Here is an 18,412-nt window from a genome sequence, read left to right as displayed (position 1 = left end):
CGAATTATAATTAAAAAAGCCATTTTCTTTCATTTGAAATCGCCTACGACCATACCAGGTTGAGTAGACCCGATCTCGGAAGTTAAGCAACCTCGGGACCGGTTAGTACTTGGATGGGTGACCGCCTGGGAATACCGGGTGCTGTAAGCATTTTAGTCATGCTGTATATTTCAATCAAATTTATAACAACTATTTGCTTTTTTGAATTTCCTATGCAATCGAATTAGAATTGGAAAGACCATTTTCCTTCATTTGAAATCGTTTACGACCATACCGGGTTGAGTAGACCCGATCTCGTTCGATCTCGGAAGTTAAGCAATCTCGGGCCCGGTTAGTAGTTGGATGGGTGACTGCCTGGGAATACCGGGTGTTGTAAGCATTATAGTCATGCTGTATATTTCAATTACTTTTATAGCAACTGTTAGCGTTTTTGTATTTTTTATGCAATCGAATTATAATTCATAAAGCCATTTTCTTTCTTTTGAAATAGCCTACGACCATACCAGGTTGAGTAGACCCGATCTCGTTCGATCTCGGAAGTTAAGCAATCTCGGGCCCGGTTAGTAGTTGGATGGGTGACTGCCTGGGAATACCGGGTGTTGTAAGCATTATAGTCATGCTGTATATTTCAATTACTTTTATAGCAACTGTTAGCGTTTTTGTATTTTTTATGCAATCGAATTATAATTGAAAATGCCATTTTCTTTCTTTTGAAATTGCCTACGACCATACCGGGTTAAGTAGACATGATCTCGTTCGATCTCAGAAGTTAAGCAACCTCGGGCCCGATTAGTACTTGGATGGGTGAAAGTCTGGGATTACCGTGTGTTGTAAGCATTTTAGTCATGCTGTATACTTCAATTAAATTTATAACATCCGTTTACTTTTTTGAATTTCCTATGCAATCGAATTAGAATTGAAAAATTCATTTTCTTTCATTTGAAATCACCTACGACCATACCAGATTGATTAAACCCGATCTCGTTCGATCTCGGAAGTTAAGCAACCTCGGGCCCTGTTAGTACTTGGATGGGTGACCGCCTGGGAATACCGGGTGTTGAAAGCATTTTAGTCATGCTGTATATTTCAATTAAATTTTTAGCAACTGTTTGTGATTTTGAATTTCTTATGCAATCTAATTAGAATTCATAAAGCCATTTTCTTTCTTTTGAAATCGCCTACGACCATACCAGGTTGAGTAAATCCGATCTCGTTCGATCTCGGAAGTTAAGCAACCTCGGGCCCGGTTAGCACTTGGATGGGTGACCGCCTGGGAATACCGGGTGCTTTAAGCATTTTAGTCATGCTGTATATTTCAATTAAATTTTTAGCAACTATTTGCTTTTTTGAATTTCCTATGCAATCGAATTAGAATTGAAAATGCCATTTTCTTTCTTTTGAAATCGCCTACGACCATACCAGGTTGAGCAGACCTGATCTCGTTCGATCTCGGAAGTTAAGCAACCTCGGGCCCTGTTAGTACTTGGATGGTTGACCGCCTGGGAATACCGGGTGTTGTAAGCATTTTAGTCATGCTGTACCTTTCAATCAAATTTTTAGCAACTGTTTGCGTTTTTGTATTTCTTATGCAATCGAATTATAATTGAAAATGCCATTTTCTTTCTTTTGAAATTGCCTACGACCATACCGGGTTGAGTAGACCCGATCTCGTTCGATCTCGGAAGTTAAGCAACCTCGGGCCCGGTGAGTACTTGGATGTGTGACCGCCTGGGAATACCGGTTGTTGTAAGCAATTTAGTCATGCTGTATATTTCAATTAAATATATAGCAACTGTTTGTGATTTTGAATTTCCTATGCAAACGAATTATAATTAAAAAAGCCATTTTCTTTCATTTGAAATCGCCTACGACCATACCAGGTTGAGTAGACCCGATCCCGGAAGTTAAGCAACCTCGGGACCGGTTAGTACTTGGATGGGTGACCGCCTGGGAATACCGGGTGCTGTATGCATTTTAGTCATGCTGTATATTTCAATCAAATTTATAACAACTATTTGCTTTTTTGAATTTCCTATGCAATCGAATTAGAATTGGAAAGACAATTTTCCTTCATTTGAAATCGTTTACGACCATACCGGGTTGAGTAGACCCCATCTCGTTCGATCTCGGAAGTTAAGCAACCTCGGGCCCGGTTAGTACTTGGATGGGTGATCGCCTGGGAATACCGGGTGTTGTAAGCATTTTAGTCATGCTGTATAATTTAATTCAATTTTTAGCAACTATTTGCTTTTTTGAATTTCCTATGCAATCGAATTAGAATTCATAAAGCCATTTTCTTTGTTTTGAAATCGCCTACGACCATACCAGGTTGAGTAGACCCGATCTCGTTCGATCTCGGAAGTTAAGCAATCTCGGGCCCGGTTAGTAGTTGGATGGGTGACTGCCTGGGATTACCGGGTGTTGTAAGCATTTTAGTCTTGCTGTATATTTCAATTATTTTTATAGCAACTGTTAGCGTTTTTGTATTTTTTATGCAATCGAATTATAATTGAAAATGCAATTTTCTTTCTTTTGAAATTGCCTACGACCATACCGGGTTAAGTAGACCTGATCTCGTTCGATCTCGGAAGTTAAGCAACCTCGGGCCCGATTAGTACTTGGATGGGTGACTGTCTGGGAATACCGTGTGTTGTAAGCATTTTAGTCATGCTGTATCTTTCAATCAAATTTATAACAACTTTTTGCTTTTTTGAATTTCCTATGCAATCGAATTAGAATTGAAACAGCCATTTTCTTTCATTTCCAATCGCCTACGACCATATCAGGTTGAGTAGACACGATCTCGTTCGATCTCGGAAGTTAAGCAACCTCGGGCCCGGTTAGTACTTGGATGGGTGACCGCCTGGGAATAACGATTGCTGTAAGCATTTTAGTCATGCTGTATATTTCAATCAAATTTATAACAACTAATTGCTTTTTTGAATTTTCTATGCAATCGAATTAGAATTGGAAAGACCATTTTCCTTCATTTGAAATCGTTTACGACCATACCGGGTTGAGTAGACCCCATCTCGTTCGATCTCGGAAGTTAAGCAACCTCGGGCCCGGTTAGTACTTGGATGGGTGACTGCCTGGGAATACCGGGTGTTGTAAGCATTTTAGTCATGCTGTATATTTCAATTATTTTTATAGCAACTGTTAGCGTTTTTGTATTTTTTATGCAATCGAATTAGAATTGAAAATGCCATTTTCTTTCTTTTGAAATTGCCTACGACCATACCGGGTTAAGTAGACCTGATCTCGTTCGATCTCGGAAGTTAAGCAACCTCGGGCCCGATTAGTAATTGGATGGGTGACCGTCTGGGAATACCGTGTGTTGTAAGCATTTTAGTCATGCTGTATACTTCAATTAAATTTATAACATCCGTTTACTTTTTTGAATTTCCTATGCAATCGAATTAGAATTGAAAAATCCATTTTCTTTCATTTGAAATCGCCTACGACCATACCAGGTTGAGTAGACCCGATCTCGTTCGATCTCGGAAGTTAAGCAACCTCGGGCCCTGTTAGTACTTGGATGGGTGACCGCCTGGGAATACTGTGTGTTGTAAGCATTTTAGTCATGCTGTATATTTCAATTAAATATATAGCAACTGTTTGTGATTTTGAGATTCCTATGCAAACGAATTATAATTAAAAAAGCCATTTTCTTTCATTTGAAATCGCCTACGACCATACCAGGTTGAGTAGACCCGATTTCGGAAGTTAAGCAACCTCGGGACCAGTTAGTACTTGGATGGGTGACCGCCTGGGAATACCGGGTGCTGTAAGCATTTTAGTCATGCTGTATATTTCAATCAAATTTATAACAACTATCTGCTTTTTTGAATTTCCTATGCAATCGAATTAGAATTCATAAAGCCATTTTCTTTCTTTTGAAATCGCCTACGACCATACCAGGTTGAGTAGATCCGATCTCGTTCGATCTCGGAAGTTAAGCAACCTCGGGCCCGGTTAGTACTTTGATGGGTGACCGCCTGGGAATACCGGGTGCTTTAAGCATTTTAGTCATGCTGTATATTTCAATTAAATTTTTAGCAACTATTTGCTTTTTTGAATTTCCTATGCAATCGAATTAGAATTGAAAATGCTATTTTCTTTCTTTTGAAATCGCCTACGACCATACTAGGTTGAGCAGACCTGATCTCGTTTGATCTCGGAAGTTAAGCACCCTCGGGCCCTGTTAGTACTTGGATGGTTGACCGCCTAGGAATACCGGGTGTTGTAAGCATTTTAGTCATGCTGTATCTTTCAATCAAATGTCTAGCAACTGTTTGCATTTATTAATTTCCTATGCAATCGAATTACAATTGAAAATGCCCTTTTCTTTCTTTTGAAATCGCCTACGACCATACCAGGTTGAGTATACCCGATCTCGGAAGTTAAGCAACCTCGGTCCCGGTTATAACTTGGATGGGTGACCGCCTGGGAATACCGGGTGTTATAAGCAATTTAGTCATGCTGTATATTTCAATTAAATTAATAGCAACTGTTTGTGATTTTGAATTTCCTATGCAATCGAATTAGAATTAAAACAGCCATTTTCTTTCATTTTAAAACGCCTACGACCATACCAGGTTGAGTAGACCCGATCTCGGAAGTTAAGCAACCTCGGGCCTGGTTAATACTTGGATGGGTGATTGCGTGGTAATACCGGGTGTTGTAAGCATTTTAGTCATGCTGTATAATTTAATTCAATTTTTAGCAACTATTTGCTTTTTTGAATTTCCTATGCAATCGAATTAGAATTCATAAAGCCATTTTCTTTGTTTTGAAATCGTCTACGACCATACCAGGTTGAGTAGACCCGATCTCGTTCGATCTCGGAAGTTAAGCAACCTCGGGCCCGGTTAGTACTTGGATGGGTGATCGCCTGGGAATACCGGGTGTTGTAAGCATTTTAGTCATGCTGTATAATTTAATTCAATTTTTAGCAACTATTTGCTTTTTTGAATTTCCTATGCAATCGAATTAGAATTCATAAAGCCATTTTCTTTGTTTTGAAATCGCCTACGACCATACCAGGTTGAGTAGACCCGATCTCGTTCGATCTCGGAAGTTAAGCAACCTCGGGCCCGATTAGTACTTGGATGGGTGACTGTCTGAGAATACCGTGTGTTGTAAGCATTTTAGTCATGCTGTATCTTTCAATCAAATTTATAACAACGTTTTGCTTTTTTGAATTTCCTATGCAATCGAATTAGAATTGAAAAGGCCATTTTCTTTCATTTCCAATCGCCTACGACCATATCAGGTTGAGTAGACACGATCTCGTTCGATCTCGGAAGTTAAGCAACCTCGGGCCCGGTTAGTACTTGGATGGGTGACCGCCTGGGAATACCGGGTGCTGTAAGCATTTTAGTCATGCTGTATATTTCAATCAAACTTATAACAACTATTTGCTTTTTTGAATTTTCTATGCAATCGAATTAGAATTGGAAAGACCATTTTCCTTCATTTGAAATCGTTTACGACCATACCAGGTTGAGTAGACCCCATCTCGTTCGATCTCGGAAGTTAAGCAACCTCGGGCCCGGTTAGTACTTGGATGGGTGACTGCCTGGGAATACCGGGTGTTGTAAGCATTTTAGTCATGCTGTATATTTCAATTATTTTTATAGCAACTGTTAGCGTTTTTGTATTTTTTATGCAATCGAATTAGAATTGAAAATGCCATTTTCTTTCTTTTGAAATTGCCTACGACCATACCGGGTTAAGTAGACCTGATTTCGTTCGATCTCGGAAGTTAAGCAACCTCGGGCCCGATTAGTAATTGGATGGGTGACCGTCTGGGAATACCGTGTGTTGTAAGCATTTTAGTCATGCTGTATACTTCAATTAAATTTATAACATCCGTTTACTTTTTTGAATTTCCTATGCAATCGAATTAGAATTGAAAAATCCATTTTCTTTCATTTGAAATCGCCTACGACCATACCAGGTTGAGTAGACCCGATCTCGTTCGATCTCGGAAGTTAAGCAACCTCGGGCCCTGTTAGTACTTGGATGGGTGACCGCCTGGGAATACCGGGTGTTGTAAGCATTTTAGTCATGCTGTATATTTCAATTAAATATATAGCAACTGTTTGTGATTTTGAATTTCCTATGCAAACGAATTATATTTAAAAAAGCCATTTTCTTTCATTTGAAATCGCCTACGACCATACCAGGTTGAGTAGACCCGATTTCGGAAGTTAAGCAACCTCGGGACCAGTTAGTACTTGGATGGGTGACCGCCTGGGAATACCGGGTGCTGTAAGCATTTTAGTCATGCTGTATATTTCAATCAAATTTATAACAACTATCTGCTTTTTTGAATTTCCTATGCAATCGAATTAGAATTCATAAAGCCATTTTCTTTCTTTTGAAATCGCCTACGACCATACCAGGTTGAGTAGATCCGATCTCGTTCGATCTCGGAAGTTAAGCAACCTCGGGCCCGGTTAGTACTTGGATGGGTGACCGCCTGGGAATACCGGGTGCTTTAAGCATTTTAGTCATGCTGTATATTTCAATTAAATTTTTAGCAACTATTTGCTTTTTTGAATTTCCTATGCAATCGAATTAGAATTGAAAATGCTATTTTCTTTCTTTTGAAATCGCCTACGACCATACCAGGTTGAGCAGACCTGATCTCGTTTGATCTCAGAAGTTAAGCAACCTCGGGCCTTGTTAGTACTTGGATGGTTGACCGCCTAGGAATACCGGGTTTTGTAAGCATTTTAGTCATGCTGTATCTTTCAATCAAATGTCTAGCAACTGTTTGCATTTATTAATTTCCTATGCAATCGAATTACAATTGAAAATGCCCTTTTCTTTCTTTTGAAATCGCCTACGACCATACCAGGTTGAGTATACCCGATCTCGGAAGTTAAGCAACCTCGGTCCCGGTTATAACTTGGATGGGTGACCGCCTGGGAATACCGGGTGTTATAAGCAATTTAGTCATGCTGTATATTTCAATTAAATTAATAGCAACTGTTTGTGATTTTGAATTTCCTATGCAATCGAATTAGAATTAAAAAAGCCCTTTTCTTTCATTTTAAAACGCCTACGACCATACCAGGTTGAGTAGACCCGATCTCGGAAGTTAAGCAACCTCGGGCCTGGTTAATACTTGGATGGGTGATTGCGTGGTAATACCGGGTGTTGTAATCATTTTAGTCATGCTGTATCTTTCAATTAAGTTTATAACAACTTTTTGCTTTTTTGAATTTCCTATGCAATTGAATTAGAATTGAAAATGCCATTTCCTTTCATTTCAATTCGCCTACGACCATACCAGGTTGAGTAGACCCGATCTCGTTCGATCTCGGAAGTTAAGCAACCTCGGGCCCGGTTAGTACTTGGATGTGTGACCGCCTGGGAATACCGGTTGTTGTAAGCAATTTAGTCATGCTGTATATCTCAATTAAATATATAGCAACTGTTTGTGATTTTGAATTTCCTATGCAAACGAATTATAATTAAAAAAGCCATTTTCTTTCATTTGAAATCGCCTACGACCATACCAGGTTGAGTAGACCCGATCTCGGAAGTTAAGCAACCTCGGGACCGGTTAGTACTTGGATGGGTGACCGCCTGGGAATACCGGGTGCTGTAAGCATTTTAGTCATGCTGTATATTTCAATCAAATTTATAACAACTATTTGCTTTTTTGAATTTCCTATGCAATCGAATTAGAATTGGAAAGACCATTTTCCTTCATTTGAAATCGTTTACGACCATACCGGGTTGAGTAGACCCGATCTCGTTCGATCTCGGAAGTTAAGCAATCTCGGGCCCGGTTAGTAGTTGGATGGGTGACTGCCTGGGAATACCGGGTGTTGTAAGCATTATAGTCATGCTGTATATTTCAATTACTTTTATAGCAACTGTTAGCGTTTTTGTATTTTTTATGCAATCGAATTATAATTCATAAAGCCATTTTCTTTCTTTTGAAATCGCCTACGACCATACCAGGTTGAGTAGACCCGATCTCGTTCGATCTCGGAAGTTAAGCAATCTCGGGCCCGGTTAGTAGTTGGATGGGTGACTGCCTGGGAATACCGGGTGTTGTAAGCATTATAGTCATGCTGTATATTTCAATTACTTTTATAGCAACTGTTAGCGTTTTTGTATTTTTTATGCAATCGAATTATAATTGAAAATGCCATTTTCTTTCTTTTGAAATTGCCTACGACCATACCGGGTTAAGTAGACCTGATCTCGTTCGATCTCAGAAGTTAAGCAACCTCGGGCCCGATTAGTACTTGGATGGGTGAAAGTCTGGGATTACCGTGTGTTGTAAGCATTTTAGTCATGCTGTATACTTCAATTAAATTTATAACATCCGTTTACTTTTTTGAATTTCCTATGCAATCGAATTAGAATTGAAAAATTCATTTTCTTTCATTTGAAATCACCTACGACCATACCAGGTTGATTAAACCCGATCTCGTTCGATCTCGGAAGTTAAGCAACCTCGGGCCCTGTTAGTACTTGGATGGGTGACCGCCTGGGAATACCGGGTGTTGAAAGCATTTTAGTCATGCTGTATATTTCAATTAAATTTTTAGCAACTGTTTGTGATTTTGAATTTCTTATGCAATCTAATTAGAATTCATAAAGCCATTTTCTTTCTTTTGAAATCGCCTACGACCATACCAGGTTGAGTAGATCCGATCTCGTTCGATCTCGGAAGTTAAGCAACCTCGGGCCCGGTTAGTACTTGGATGGGTGACCGCCTGGGAATACCGGGTGCTTTAAGCATTTTAGTCATGCTGTATATTTCATTTAAATTTTTAGCAACTATTTGCTTTTTTGAATTTCCTATGCAATCGAATTAGAATTGAAAATGCCATTTTCTTTCTTTTGAAATCGCCTACGACCATACCAGGTTGAGCAGACCTGATCTCGTTCGATCTCGGAAGTTAAGCAACCTCGGGCCCGGTTAGTACTTGGATGGTTGACCGCCTGGGAATACCGGGTGTTGTAAGCATTTTAGTCATGCTGTATCTTTCAATCAAATTTTTAGCAACTGTTTGCGTTTTTGTATTTCTTATGCAATCGAATTATAATTGAAAATGCCATTTTCTTTCTTTTGAAATTGCCTACGACCATACCGGGTTGAGTAGACCCGATCTCGTTCGATCTCGGAAGTTAAGCAACCTCGGGCCCGGTGAGTACTTGGATGGGTGACCGCCTGGGAATACCGTGTGTTGTAAGCATTTTAGTCATGCTGTATATCTCAATCAAATTTATAGCAACTATTTGCTTTATTGAATTTCCTATGCAATCGAATTAGAATTGGAAAGACCATTTTTTTTCATTTGAAATCGTCTACGACCATACCAGGTTGAGTAGACCCGATCTCGTTCGATCTCGGAAGTTAAGCAACCTCGGGCCCTGTTAGTACTTGGATGGGTGACCGCCTGGGAATACCGGGTGTTGTAAGCATTTTAGTTATGCTGTATATTTCAATTAATATTTTAGCAACTATTTGCTTTTTTGAATTTCCTATGCAATCGAATTAGAATTGAAAATGCCATTTTCTTTCTTTTGAAATCGCCTACGACCATACCAGGTTGAGTAGACCCGATCTCGGAAGTTAAGCAACCTCGGGCCCGGTTAGTACTTGGATGTGTGACCGCCTGGGAATACCGGGTGTTGTAAGCATTTTAGTCATGCTGTATCTTTCAATCAAATGTCTAGAAACTGTTTGCGTTTATTAATTTACTATGCAATCGAATTATAATTGAAAATGCCCTTTTCTTTCTTTTGAAATCGCCTACGACCATACCAGGTTGAGTAGACCCGATCTCGGAAGTTAAGCAACCTCGGGCCCGGTTAGTACTTGGATGGGTGACCGCCTGGGAATACCGGGTGTTGTAAGCATTTTAGTCATGCTGTATATTTCAATCAAATTTATAGCAACTATTTGCTTTTTTGAATTTCCTATGCAATCTAATTAGAATTGAAAACGTCATTTTCTTTCGTTTGAAATCGTCTACGACAATACCAGGTTGAGTAGTCCCGATCTCGTTCGATCTCGGAAGTTAAGCAACCTCGGTCCCGGTTATAACTTGGATGGGTGACCGCCTGGGAATACCGGGTGTTATAAGCATTTTAGACATGCTGTATATTTCAATTAAATTAATAGCAACTGTTTGTGATTTTGAATTTCCTATGCAATCGGATTAGAATTAAAAAAGCCATTTTCTTTCATTTTAAAACGCCTACGACCATACCAGGTTGAGTAGACCTGATCTCGGAAGTTAAGCAACCTCGGGCCCGGTTAATACTTGGATGGGTGATTGCGTGGTACTACCGGGTGTTGTAAGCATTTTAGTCATGCTGTATCTTTCAATCAAACTTATAACAACTTTTTGCTTTTTTGAATTTCCTATGCAATTGAATTAGAATTGAAAAGGCCATTTTCTTTCATTTCAATTCGCCTACGACCATACCAGGTTGAGTAGACCCGATCTCGTTCGATCTCCGAAGTTAAGCAACCTCGGGCCCGGTTAGTACTTGGATGTGTGACCGCCTGGGAATACCGGTTTTTGTAAGCAATTTAGTCATGCTGTATATTTCAATTAAATATATAGCAACTGTTTGTGATTTTGAATTTCCTATACAAACGAATTATAATTAAAAAAGCCATTTTCTTACTTTTGAAATCGCCTACGACCATACCGGGTTGAGTAGACCCGATCTCGTTCGATCTCGGAAGTTAAGCAACCTCGGGCCCGGTTAGTACTTGGATGTGTGACCGCCTGGGAATACCGGGTGTTGTAAGCATTTTAGTCATGCTGTATCTTTCGGTACTACGACACCTTATCGAAAGACACTTTATCGAAAGACACTTTATCGAACGACACCTGATCGAAACGACAGCTGATCGAAAGACACTTTATCGAACGACAGTTAATCGAGCCGACAGTTGATCGAACGACACTTTATCGAAACGACAGCTGATCGAACGACACTTTATCGAACCGACAGTTAATCAAAACGACAGTTGATCGAACGACACTTTATCGAACCGACAGTTCAAGCAAGATTTTTGCTTGTTTCTCAAACATTGAAACAATGAGCCATTGTGATGTGCGGTCTTTGTAATGGTGTGCATTAATGAATTGTGATGTATATATCATAAAGTTGACGGTTTATATTTTATATCTATATTTTATATTTGTATCATAAAGTGTTCGATTTCGCATGGCGGCCGGCCCGCCCACATATTAATAAGATATCACAAGAATACGCACGAGAATTACTAAGTACGAGAGTAACCTAGAAACCTATGCGTCGTAGACTGATGAGATTATTACAGGTTAGTAGAAACATCATCTGGCTTCCTGTATACATCATAATTGTAAAACTAAAGAAAGTGAATTTAGTGTAAATTAGGTATTTCTAAAAGTGACACATTTTTATAAATTCTTCTTGTTACGCCGCGCCCCCGCTGTGAAAAGAGAACGAAAAAGAATAGTTAGTCAAGTTATTGGTGCGTAAATGAGTAATACGTTTCAATGCGGAGAGAGAGCAAAATTATATAAATATCACAATATCTCAAAAATTACAAAATCCAACTTTATCAAACAAACATGGACAGATAGCTGAACATCACAATGACCCATTGTTTCAATGTTTGAGAAACACGCAAAAATCTTGCTTGAACTGTCGGTTCGATAAAGTGTCGTTCGATCAACTGTCGTTTTGATTAACTGTCGGTTCGATAAAGTGTCGTTTGATCAACTTTCGGTTCGATAAAGTGTCGTTCGATCAACTGTCGTTTCGATCAGGTGTCGTTTCGATCAGGTGTCGTTCGATTAAGTGTCGTTCGATAAAGTGTCGTTCGATTAAGTGTCGTTCGATAAAGTGTCTTTCGATAAGGTGTCGCGTCACGGTATCTTTCAATCAAATGTCTAGAAACTGTTTGCGTTTATTAATTTACTATGCAATCGAATTATAATTGAAAATGCCCTTTTCTTTCTTTTGAAATCGCCTACGACCATACCAGGTTGAGTAGACCCGATCTCGGAAGTTAAGCAACCTCGGGCCCGGTTAGTACTTGGATGGGTGACCGCTTGGGAATACCGGGTGTTGTAAGCATTTTAGTCATGCTGTATATTTCAATCAAATTTATAGCAACTATTTGCTTTTTTGAATTTCCTATGCAATCTAATTAGAATTGAAAACGTCGTTTTCTTTCGTTTGAAATCGTCTACGACAATACCAGGTTGAGTAGTCCCGATCTCGTTCGATCTCGGAAGTTAAGCAACCTCGGTCCCGGTTATAACTTGGATGGGTGACCGCCTGGGAATACCGGGTGTTATAAGCAATTTAGACATGCTGTATATTTCAATTAAATTAATAGCAACTGTTTGTGATTTTGAATTTCCTATGCAATCGAATTAGAATTAAAAAAGCCATTTTCTTTCATTTTAAAACGCCTACGACCATACCAGGTTGAGTAGACCCGATCTCGGAAGTTAAGCAACCTCGGGCCCGGTTAATACTTGGATGGGTGATTGCGTGGTACTACCGGGTGTTGTAGGCATTTTAGTCATGCTGTATCTTTCAATCAAACTTATAACAACTTTTTGCTTTTTTGAATTTCCTATGCAATTGAATTAGAATTGAAAAGGCCATTTTCTTTCATTTCAATTCGCCTACGACCATACCAGGTTGAGTAGACCCGACCTCGTTCGATCTCCGAAGTTAAGCAACCTCGGGCCCGGTTAGTACTTGGATGTGTGACCGCCTGGGAATACCGGTTGTTGTAAGCAATTTAGTCATGCTGTATATTTCAATTAAATATATAGCAACTGTTTGTGATTTTGAATTTCCTATACAAACGATTTATAATTAAAAAAGTCATTTTTTTACTTTTGAAATCGCCTACGACCATACCAGGTTGAGTATACCCGATCTCGGAAGTTAAACAACCTCGGGCCCGGTTATAACTTGGATGGGTAACCGCCTGGGAAAACCGGGTGTTATAAGCAATTTAGTCATGCTGTATATTACAATTAAATTAATAGCAACTGTTTGTGATTTTGAATTTCCTATGCAATCGAATTAGAATTAAAAAAGCCATTTTCTTTCATTTTAAAACGCCCACGACCATACCAGGTTGAGTAGACCCGATCTCGGAAGTTAAGCAACCTAGGGCCCGGTTAATACTTGGATGGGTGATTGCGTGGTAATAACGGGGGTTGTAAGCATTTTAGTCATGCTGTATCTTTCAATCAAACTTATAACAACTTTTTGCTTTTTTGAATTTCCTATGCAATTGAATTAGAATTGAAAAGGCCATTTTCTTTCATTTCAATTCGCCTACGACCATACCAGGTTGAGTAGACCCGATCTCGTTCGATCTCGGAAGTTAAGCAACCTCGGGCCCGGTTAGTACTTGGATGTGTGACTGCCTGGGAATACCGGTTGTTGTAAGCAATTTAGTCATGCTGTATCTTTCAATCAAATGTCTAGCAACTGTTTGCGTTTATTAATTTCCTATGCAATCGAATTATAATTAAAAATGCCCTTTTCTTTCTTCTGAAATCGCCTACGACCATACCAGGTTGAGTATACCCGATCTCGAAAGTTAAGCAACCTCGGGCCCGGTTATAACTTGGATGGGTGACTGCCTGGGAATACCGGCTGTTATAAGCATTTTAGTCATGCTGTATATTTCAAATAAATATATAGCAACTGTTTGTGATTTTGAATTTCCTATGCAATCGAATTAGAATTGAAAAAGTCATTTTCTTTCATTTTAAAACGCCTACGACCATACCAGGTTGAGTAGACTTGATCTCGGAAGTTAAGCAACCTCGGGCCCGGTTAATGCTTGGATGGGTGATTGCGTGGTAATACCGGGTGTTGTAAGCATTTTAGTCATGCTGTATCTTTCAATCAAACTTATAACAACTTTTTGCTTTTTTGAATTTCCTATGCAATTGAATTAGAATTGAAAAGGCCATTTTCTTTCATTTCAATTCGCCTACGACCATACCAGGTTGAGTAGACCCGATCTCGTTCGATCTCGGAAGTTAAGCAACCTCGGGCCCGGTTAGTACTTGGATGTGTGACTGGCTGGGAATACCGGTTGTTGTAAGCAATTTAGTCATGCTGTATCTTTCACTCAAATGTCTAGCAACTGTTTGCGTTTACTAATTTCCTATGCAATCGAATTAGAATTGAAAAAGTCATTTTCTTTCATTTTAAAACGCCTACGACCTTACCAGGTTGAGTAGACTTGATCTCGGAAGTTAAGCAACCTCGGGCCCGGTTAATGCTTGGATGGGTGATTGCGTGGTAATACCGGGTGTTGTAAGCATTTTAGTCATGCTGTATCTTTCAATCAAACTTATAACAACTTTTTGCTTTTTTGAATTTCCTATGCAATCGAATTAGAATTGAAAAGGCCATTTTTTTTCTTTTGAAATCGCCTACGACCATACCAGGTTGAGCAGACCTGATCTCGTTCGATCTCGGAAGTTAAGCAACCTCGGGCCCTGTTAGTACTTGGATGGTTGAACGCCTGGGAATACCGGGTGTTGTAAGCATTTTAGTCATGCTGTATCTTTCAATCAAATATCTAGCAACTGTTTGCCTTTATTAATTTCCTATGCAATCGAACTATAATTGAAAATGCCCTTTTCTTTCTTTTGAAATCGCCTACGACCATACCAGGTTGAGTAGACCCGATCTCGGAAGTTAAGCAACCTCGGGCCCGGTTATAACTTGGATGGGTGACCGCCTGGGAATACCGGGTGTTATAAGCAATTTAGTCATGCTGTATATTTCAATTAAATTAATAGCAACTGTTTGTGATTTTGAATTTCCTATGCAATCGAATTAGAATTGAAAAAGTCATTTTCTTTCATTTTAAAACGCCTACGACCATACCAGGTTGAGTAGACTTGATCTCGGAAGTTAAGCAACCTCGGGCCCGGTTAATGCTTGGATGGGTGATTGCGTGGTAATACCGGGTGTTGTAAGCATTTTAGTCATGCTGTATCTTTCAATCAAACTTATAACAACTTTTTGCTTTTTTGAATTTCCTATGCAATTGAATTAGAATTGAAAAGGCCATTTTCTTTCATTTCAATTCGCCTACGACCATACCAGGTTGAGTAGACCCGATCTCGTTCGATCTCGGAAGTTAAGCAACCTCGGGCCCGGTTAGTACTTGGATGTGTGACCGCCTGGGATTACCGGTTGTTGTAAGCAATTTAGTCATGCTGTATCTTTCACTCAAATGTCTAGCAACTGTTTGCTTTTTTGAATTTCCTATGCAATCGAATTAGAATTGAAATAGCCATTTTCTTTCTTTTGAAATCGCCTACGACCATACCAGGTTGAGCAGACCTGATCTCGTTCGATCTCGGAAGTTAAGCAACCTCGGGCCCTGTTAGTACTTGGATGGTTGAACGCCTGGGAATACCGGGTGTTGTAAGCATTTTAGTCATGCTGTATCTTTCAATCAAATATCTAGCAACTGTTTGCCTTTATTAATTTCCTATGCAATCGAATTATAATTGAAAATGCCCTTTTCTTTCTTTTGAAATCGCCTACGACCATACCAGGTTGAGTAGACCCGATCTCGGAAGTTAAGCAACCTCGGGCCCGGTTATAACTTGGATGGGTGACCGCCTGGGAATACCGGGTGTTATAAGCAATTTAGTCATGCTGTATATTTCAATTAAATTAATAGCAACTGTTTGTGATTTTGAATTTCTTATGCAATCGAATTAGAATTAAAAAAGCCATTTTCTTTCATTTTAAAACGCCTACGACCATACCAGGTTGAGTAGACCCGATCTCGGAAGTTAAGCAACCTCGGGCCCGGTTAATACTTGGATGGGTGATTGCGTGGTAATACCGGGTGTTGTAATCATTTTAGTCATGCTGTATCTTTCAATCAAACTTATAACAACTTTTTGCTTTTTTGAATTTCCTATGCAATTGAATTAAAATTGAAAAGGCCATTTTCTTTCATTTCAATTTGCCTACGACCATACCAGGTTAAGTAGACCCAATCTCGTTGGATCTCGGAAGTTAAGCAACCTCGAGCCCGGTTAGTACTTGGATGTGTGACCGCCTGGGAATACCGGTTGTTGTAAGCAATTTAGTCATGCTGTATATTTCAATTAAATATATAGCATCTGTTTGCGTTTATTAATTTCCTATGCACTCGAATTATAATTGAAAATGCCCTTTTCTTTCTTTTGAAATAGCCTACGACCATACCAGGTTGAGTATACCCGATCTCGGAAGTTAAGCAACCTCGGGCCCGGTTATAACTTGGATGGGTAACCGCCTGTGAATACCGGCTGTTATAAGCAATTTAGTCATGCTGTATATTTCAAAGAAATATATAGCAACTGTTTGTGGTTTTGAATTTCCTATGCAATCGAATTAGAATTGAAAAAGTCATTTTCTTTCATTTTAAAACGCCTACGACCATACCAGGTTAAGTAGACCCAATCTCGTTCGATCTCGGAAGTTAAGCAACCTCGAGCCCGGTTAGTACTTGGATGTGTGACCGCCTGGGAATACCGGTTGTTGTAAGCAATTTAGTCATGCTGTATATTTCAATTAAATATATAGCAACTGTTTGTGATTTTGAATTTCCTATGCAATCGAATTATAATTAAAAAAGCCATTTTCTTTCATTTGAAATCGCCTACGACCATACCAGGTTGAGTAGACCCGATCTCGGAAGTTAAGCAACCTCGGAACCGGTTAGTACTTGCATGGGTGACCGCCTGGGAATACCGGGTGCTGTAAGCATTTTAGTCATGCTGTATATTTCAATCAAATTTATAACAACTATTTGCTTTTTTGAATTTCCTATGCAATCGAATTAGAATTGGAAAGACCATTTTCCTTCATTTGAAATCGTTTACGACCATACCAGGTTGAGTAGACCCCATCTCGTTCGATCTCGGAAGTTAAGCAACCTCGGGCCCGGTTAGTACTTGGATGGGTGACCGCCTGGGAATACCGGGTGTTGTAAGCATTTTAGTCATGCTGTATAATTTAATTCAATTTTTAGCAACTATTTGCTTTTTTGAATTTCCTATGCAATCGAATTAGAATTCATAAAGCCATTTTCTTTCTTTTGAAATCGCCTACGACCATACCAGGTTGAGTATACCCGATCTCGGAAGTTAAGCAACCTCGGGCCCGGTTATAACTTGGATGGGTGACCGCCTGGGAATACCGGTTGTTGTAAGCAATTTAGTCATGCTGTATCTTTCACTCAAATGTCTAGCAACTGTTTGCGTTTATTAATTTCCTATGCAATCGAATTAGAATTGAAAATGCCCTTTCCTTTCTTTTGAAATCGCCTACGACCATACCAGGTTGAGTAGACCCGATCTCGGAAGTTAAGCAACCTCGGGCCCGGTTATAACTTGGATGGGTGACCGCCTGGGAATACCGGCTGTTATAAGCAATTTAGTCATGCTGTATATTTCAAATAAATATATAGCAAATGTTTGTGATTTTGAATTTCCTATGCAATCGAATTAGAATTAAAAAAGTCATTTTCTTTCATTTTAAAACGCCTTCGACCATACCAGGTTGAGTAGACTCGATCTCGGAAGTTAAGCAACCTCGGGCACGGTTAATGCTTGGATGGGTGATTGCGTGGTAATACCGGGTGTTGTAAGCATTTTAGTCATGCTGTATCTTTCAATCAACTTTATAACAACTTTTTGCTTTTTTGAATTTCCTATGCAATTGAATTAGAATTGAAAAGGCCATTTTCTTTCATTTCAATTCGCCTACGACCATACCAGGTTGAGTAGACCCGATCTCGTTCGATCTCGGAAGTTAAGCAACCTCGGGCCCGGTTAGTACTTGGATGTGTGACCGCCTGGGAATACCGGTTGTTGTAAGCAATTTAGTCATGCTGTATCTTTCACTCAAAAGTCTAGCAACTGTTTGCGTTTATTAATTTCCTATGCAATCGAATTATAATTGAAAATGCCCTTTTCTTTCTTTTGAAATAGCCTACGACCATACCAGGTTGAGTATACCCGATCTCGGAAGTTAAGCAACCTCGGGCCCGGTTATAACTTGGATGGGTGACCGCCTGGGAATACCGGTTGTTATAAGCAATTTAGTCATGCTGTATATTTCAAATAAATATATAGCAACTGTTTGTGATTTTGAATTTCCTATGCAATCGAATTAAAATTAAAAAAGTCATTTTGTTTCAATTTAAAACGCCTACGACCATACCAGGTTGAGTAGACCCGATCTCGGAAGTTAAGCAACCTCGGGACCGGTTAGTACTTGGATGGGTGACCGCCTGGGAATACCGGGTGCTGTAAGCATTTTAGTCATGCTGTATATTTCAATCAAATTTATAACAACTATTTGCTTT

The 18,412-nt window shown here is 39.4% G+C and overlaps 17 non-coding genes and 47 pseudogenes across 17 annotated transcripts; all 64 read left to right on the top strand.

Moving 5' to 3' along the window:
- Positions 1–41: 41 nt before the first annotated feature.
- LOC143457123 (5S ribosomal RNA) lies at positions 42–150 on the top strand (annotated as a pseudogene).
- A 110-nt stretch (positions 151–260) lies between these two features.
- Positions 261–379, top strand: LOC143454696 (5S ribosomal RNA). The gene has a single exon (XR_013116306.1). It is a non-coding gene; the product is annotated as a 5S ribosomal RNA (ribosomal RNA).
- Positions 380–489: 110 nt separating this feature from the next.
- On the top strand, positions 490–608 carry LOC143455012 (5S ribosomal RNA). The gene has a single exon (XR_013116611.1). It is a non-coding gene; the product is annotated as a 5S ribosomal RNA (ribosomal RNA).
- Positions 609–947: 339 nt separating this feature from the next.
- Positions 948–1,066, top strand: LOC143456091 (5S ribosomal RNA; annotated as a pseudogene).
- Positions 1,067–1,176: 110 nt separating this feature from the next.
- On the top strand, positions 1,177–1,295 carry LOC143456430 (5S ribosomal RNA; annotated as a pseudogene).
- Positions 1,296–1,405: 110 nt separating this feature from the next.
- LOC143455576 (5S ribosomal RNA) lies at positions 1,406–1,524 on the top strand (annotated as a pseudogene).
- A 110-nt stretch (positions 1,525–1,634) lies between these two features.
- LOC143455856 (5S ribosomal RNA) lies at positions 1,635–1,753 on the top strand (annotated as a pseudogene).
- Positions 1,754–1,863: 110 nt separating this feature from the next.
- On the top strand, positions 1,864–1,972 carry LOC143457276 (5S ribosomal RNA; annotated as a pseudogene).
- Positions 1,973–2,082: 110 nt separating this feature from the next.
- Positions 2,083–2,201, top strand: LOC143455104 (5S ribosomal RNA). Its single transcript, XR_013116697.1, has one exon. It is a non-coding gene; the product is annotated as a 5S ribosomal RNA (ribosomal RNA).
- Positions 2,202–2,311: 110 nt separating this feature from the next.
- On the top strand, positions 2,312–2,430 carry LOC143455996 (5S ribosomal RNA; annotated as a pseudogene).
- Positions 2,431–2,540: 110 nt separating this feature from the next.
- On the top strand, positions 2,541–2,659 carry LOC143456400 (5S ribosomal RNA; annotated as a pseudogene).
- A 110-nt stretch (positions 2,660–2,769) lies between these two features.
- LOC143456975 (5S ribosomal RNA) lies at positions 2,770–2,888 on the top strand (annotated as a pseudogene).
- Positions 2,889–2,998: 110 nt separating this feature from the next.
- LOC143455114 (5S ribosomal RNA) lies at positions 2,999–3,117 on the top strand. Its single transcript, XR_013116707.1, has one exon. It is a non-coding gene; the product is annotated as a 5S ribosomal RNA (ribosomal RNA).
- A 110-nt stretch (positions 3,118–3,227) lies between these two features.
- Positions 3,228–3,346, top strand: LOC143456648 (5S ribosomal RNA; annotated as a pseudogene).
- Positions 3,347–3,456: 110 nt separating this feature from the next.
- Positions 3,457–3,575, top strand: LOC143455352 (5S ribosomal RNA). Its single transcript, XR_013116933.1, has one exon. It is a non-coding gene; the product is annotated as a 5S ribosomal RNA (ribosomal RNA).
- A 110-nt stretch (positions 3,576–3,685) lies between these two features.
- LOC143457360 (5S ribosomal RNA) lies at positions 3,686–3,794 on the top strand (annotated as a pseudogene).
- Positions 3,795–3,904: 110 nt separating this feature from the next.
- On the top strand, positions 3,905–4,023 carry LOC143455820 (5S ribosomal RNA; annotated as a pseudogene).
- A 110-nt stretch (positions 4,024–4,133) lies between these two features.
- On the top strand, positions 4,134–4,252 carry LOC143456862 (5S ribosomal RNA; annotated as a pseudogene).
- A 110-nt stretch (positions 4,253–4,362) lies between these two features.
- Positions 4,363–4,471, top strand: LOC143457384 (5S ribosomal RNA; annotated as a pseudogene).
- Positions 4,472–4,581: 110 nt separating this feature from the next.
- Positions 4,582–4,690, top strand: LOC143457379 (5S ribosomal RNA; annotated as a pseudogene).
- Positions 4,691–4,800: 110 nt separating this feature from the next.
- LOC143454195 (5S ribosomal RNA) lies at positions 4,801–4,919 on the top strand. The gene has a single exon (XR_013115830.1). It is a non-coding gene; the product is annotated as a 5S ribosomal RNA (ribosomal RNA).
- Positions 4,920–5,029: 110 nt separating this feature from the next.
- LOC143455492 (5S ribosomal RNA) lies at positions 5,030–5,148 on the top strand (annotated as a pseudogene).
- A 110-nt stretch (positions 5,149–5,258) lies between these two features.
- LOC143455415 (5S ribosomal RNA) lies at positions 5,259–5,377 on the top strand (annotated as a pseudogene).
- Positions 5,378–5,487: 110 nt separating this feature from the next.
- LOC143455048 (5S ribosomal RNA) lies at positions 5,488–5,606 on the top strand. Its single transcript, XR_013116645.1, has one exon. It is a non-coding gene; the product is annotated as a 5S ribosomal RNA (ribosomal RNA).
- A 110-nt stretch (positions 5,607–5,716) lies between these two features.
- On the top strand, positions 5,717–5,835 carry LOC143456906 (5S ribosomal RNA; annotated as a pseudogene).
- Positions 5,836–5,945: 110 nt separating this feature from the next.
- On the top strand, positions 5,946–6,064 carry LOC143454467 (5S ribosomal RNA). The gene has a single exon (XR_013116088.1). It is a non-coding gene; the product is annotated as a 5S ribosomal RNA (ribosomal RNA).
- Positions 6,065–6,174: 110 nt separating this feature from the next.
- LOC143457359 (5S ribosomal RNA) lies at positions 6,175–6,283 on the top strand (annotated as a pseudogene).
- Positions 6,284–6,393: 110 nt separating this feature from the next.
- Positions 6,394–6,512, top strand: LOC143455682 (5S ribosomal RNA; annotated as a pseudogene).
- A 110-nt stretch (positions 6,513–6,622) lies between these two features.
- On the top strand, positions 6,623–6,741 carry LOC143456423 (5S ribosomal RNA; annotated as a pseudogene).
- Positions 6,742–6,851: 110 nt separating this feature from the next.
- LOC143457383 (5S ribosomal RNA) lies at positions 6,852–6,960 on the top strand (annotated as a pseudogene).
- Positions 6,961–7,289: 329 nt separating this feature from the next.
- Positions 7,290–7,408, top strand: LOC143455365 (5S ribosomal RNA). The gene has a single exon (XR_013116945.1). It is a non-coding gene; the product is annotated as a 5S ribosomal RNA (ribosomal RNA).
- A 110-nt stretch (positions 7,409–7,518) lies between these two features.
- On the top strand, positions 7,519–7,627 carry LOC143457122 (5S ribosomal RNA; annotated as a pseudogene).
- Positions 7,628–7,737: 110 nt separating this feature from the next.
- LOC143454694 (5S ribosomal RNA) lies at positions 7,738–7,856 on the top strand. The gene has a single exon (XR_013116304.1). It is a non-coding gene; the product is annotated as a 5S ribosomal RNA (ribosomal RNA).
- A 110-nt stretch (positions 7,857–7,966) lies between these two features.
- Positions 7,967–8,085, top strand: LOC143455011 (5S ribosomal RNA). Its single transcript, XR_013116610.1, has one exon. It is a non-coding gene; the product is annotated as a 5S ribosomal RNA (ribosomal RNA).
- Positions 8,086–8,195: 110 nt separating this feature from the next.
- LOC143457297 (5S ribosomal RNA) lies at positions 8,196–8,314 on the top strand (annotated as a pseudogene).
- A 110-nt stretch (positions 8,315–8,424) lies between these two features.
- LOC143455490 (5S ribosomal RNA) lies at positions 8,425–8,543 on the top strand (annotated as a pseudogene).
- A 110-nt stretch (positions 8,544–8,653) lies between these two features.
- LOC143455681 (5S ribosomal RNA) lies at positions 8,654–8,772 on the top strand (annotated as a pseudogene).
- Positions 8,773–8,882: 110 nt separating this feature from the next.
- On the top strand, positions 8,883–9,001 carry LOC143454521 (5S ribosomal RNA). The gene has a single exon (XR_013116139.1). It is a non-coding gene; the product is annotated as a 5S ribosomal RNA (ribosomal RNA).
- A 110-nt stretch (positions 9,002–9,111) lies between these two features.
- On the top strand, positions 9,112–9,230 carry LOC143454909 (5S ribosomal RNA). The gene has a single exon (XR_013116512.1). It is a non-coding gene; the product is annotated as a 5S ribosomal RNA (ribosomal RNA).
- A 110-nt stretch (positions 9,231–9,340) lies between these two features.
- On the top strand, positions 9,341–9,459 carry LOC143454778 (5S ribosomal RNA). The gene has a single exon (XR_013116387.1). It is a non-coding gene; the product is annotated as a 5S ribosomal RNA (ribosomal RNA).
- A 110-nt stretch (positions 9,460–9,569) lies between these two features.
- LOC143456916 (5S ribosomal RNA) lies at positions 9,570–9,678 on the top strand (annotated as a pseudogene).
- Positions 9,679–9,788: 110 nt separating this feature from the next.
- LOC143456274 (5S ribosomal RNA) lies at positions 9,789–9,897 on the top strand (annotated as a pseudogene).
- Positions 9,898–10,007: 110 nt separating this feature from the next.
- On the top strand, positions 10,008–10,126 carry LOC143457134 (5S ribosomal RNA; annotated as a pseudogene).
- Positions 10,127–10,455: 329 nt separating this feature from the next.
- Positions 10,456–10,574, top strand: LOC143456816 (5S ribosomal RNA; annotated as a pseudogene).
- A 110-nt stretch (positions 10,575–10,684) lies between these two features.
- Positions 10,685–10,803, top strand: LOC143454596 (5S ribosomal RNA). Its single transcript, XR_013116211.1, has one exon. It is a non-coding gene; the product is annotated as a 5S ribosomal RNA (ribosomal RNA).
- Positions 10,804–12,011: 1,208 nt separating this feature from the next.
- LOC143456376 (5S ribosomal RNA) lies at positions 12,012–12,120 on the top strand (annotated as a pseudogene).
- Positions 12,121–12,230: 110 nt separating this feature from the next.
- LOC143457133 (5S ribosomal RNA) lies at positions 12,231–12,349 on the top strand (annotated as a pseudogene).
- Positions 12,350–12,678: 329 nt separating this feature from the next.
- On the top strand, positions 12,679–12,797 carry LOC143456735 (5S ribosomal RNA; annotated as a pseudogene).
- A 110-nt stretch (positions 12,798–12,907) lies between these two features.
- Positions 12,908–13,016, top strand: LOC143457397 (5S ribosomal RNA; annotated as a pseudogene).
- Positions 13,017–13,345: 329 nt separating this feature from the next.
- LOC143455904 (5S ribosomal RNA) lies at positions 13,346–13,464 on the top strand (annotated as a pseudogene).
- Positions 13,465–14,012: 548 nt separating this feature from the next.
- LOC143456299 (5S ribosomal RNA) lies at positions 14,013–14,131 on the top strand (annotated as a pseudogene).
- A 329-nt stretch (positions 14,132–14,460) lies between these two features.
- Positions 14,461–14,579, top strand: LOC143456481 (5S ribosomal RNA; annotated as a pseudogene).
- A 110-nt stretch (positions 14,580–14,689) lies between these two features.
- On the top strand, positions 14,690–14,798 carry LOC143457355 (5S ribosomal RNA; annotated as a pseudogene).
- Positions 14,799–15,127: 329 nt separating this feature from the next.
- On the top strand, positions 15,128–15,246 carry LOC143456240 (5S ribosomal RNA; annotated as a pseudogene).
- Positions 15,247–15,356: 110 nt separating this feature from the next.
- Positions 15,357–15,475, top strand: LOC143456480 (5S ribosomal RNA; annotated as a pseudogene).
- Positions 15,476–15,585: 110 nt separating this feature from the next.
- On the top strand, positions 15,586–15,694 carry LOC143457354 (5S ribosomal RNA; annotated as a pseudogene).
- Positions 15,695–16,023: 329 nt separating this feature from the next.
- LOC143457184 (5S ribosomal RNA) lies at positions 16,024–16,142 on the top strand (annotated as a pseudogene).
- A 329-nt stretch (positions 16,143–16,471) lies between these two features.
- On the top strand, positions 16,472–16,590 carry LOC143457068 (5S ribosomal RNA; annotated as a pseudogene).
- A 110-nt stretch (positions 16,591–16,700) lies between these two features.
- Positions 16,701–16,809, top strand: LOC143457301 (5S ribosomal RNA; annotated as a pseudogene).
- A 110-nt stretch (positions 16,810–16,919) lies between these two features.
- Positions 16,920–17,038, top strand: LOC143454407 (5S ribosomal RNA). Its single transcript, XR_013116032.1, has one exon. It is a non-coding gene; the product is annotated as a 5S ribosomal RNA (ribosomal RNA).
- Positions 17,039–17,148: 110 nt separating this feature from the next.
- LOC143457249 (5S ribosomal RNA) lies at positions 17,149–17,257 on the top strand (annotated as a pseudogene).
- A 548-nt stretch (positions 17,258–17,805) lies between these two features.
- LOC143455364 (5S ribosomal RNA) lies at positions 17,806–17,924 on the top strand. Its single transcript, XR_013116944.1, has one exon. It is a non-coding gene; the product is annotated as a 5S ribosomal RNA (ribosomal RNA).
- Positions 17,925–18,034: 110 nt separating this feature from the next.
- Positions 18,035–18,143, top strand: LOC143457393 (5S ribosomal RNA; annotated as a pseudogene).
- A 110-nt stretch (positions 18,144–18,253) lies between these two features.
- LOC143457121 (5S ribosomal RNA) lies at positions 18,254–18,362 on the top strand (annotated as a pseudogene).
- The last annotated feature ends 50 nt before the right edge of the window (positions 18,363–18,412 follow it).

The sequence above is a fragment of the Clavelina lepadiformis genome, chromosome 4, assembly GCF_947623445.1.
Source record: "Clavelina lepadiformis chromosome 4, kaClaLepa1.1, whole genome shotgun sequence".
In the NCBI taxonomy this organism is placed as follows: domain Eukaryota; kingdom Metazoa; phylum Chordata; class Ascidiacea; order Aplousobranchia; family Clavelinidae; genus Clavelina; species Clavelina lepadiformis.
This window is presented reverse-complemented; position numbering and strand designations above follow the sequence as displayed.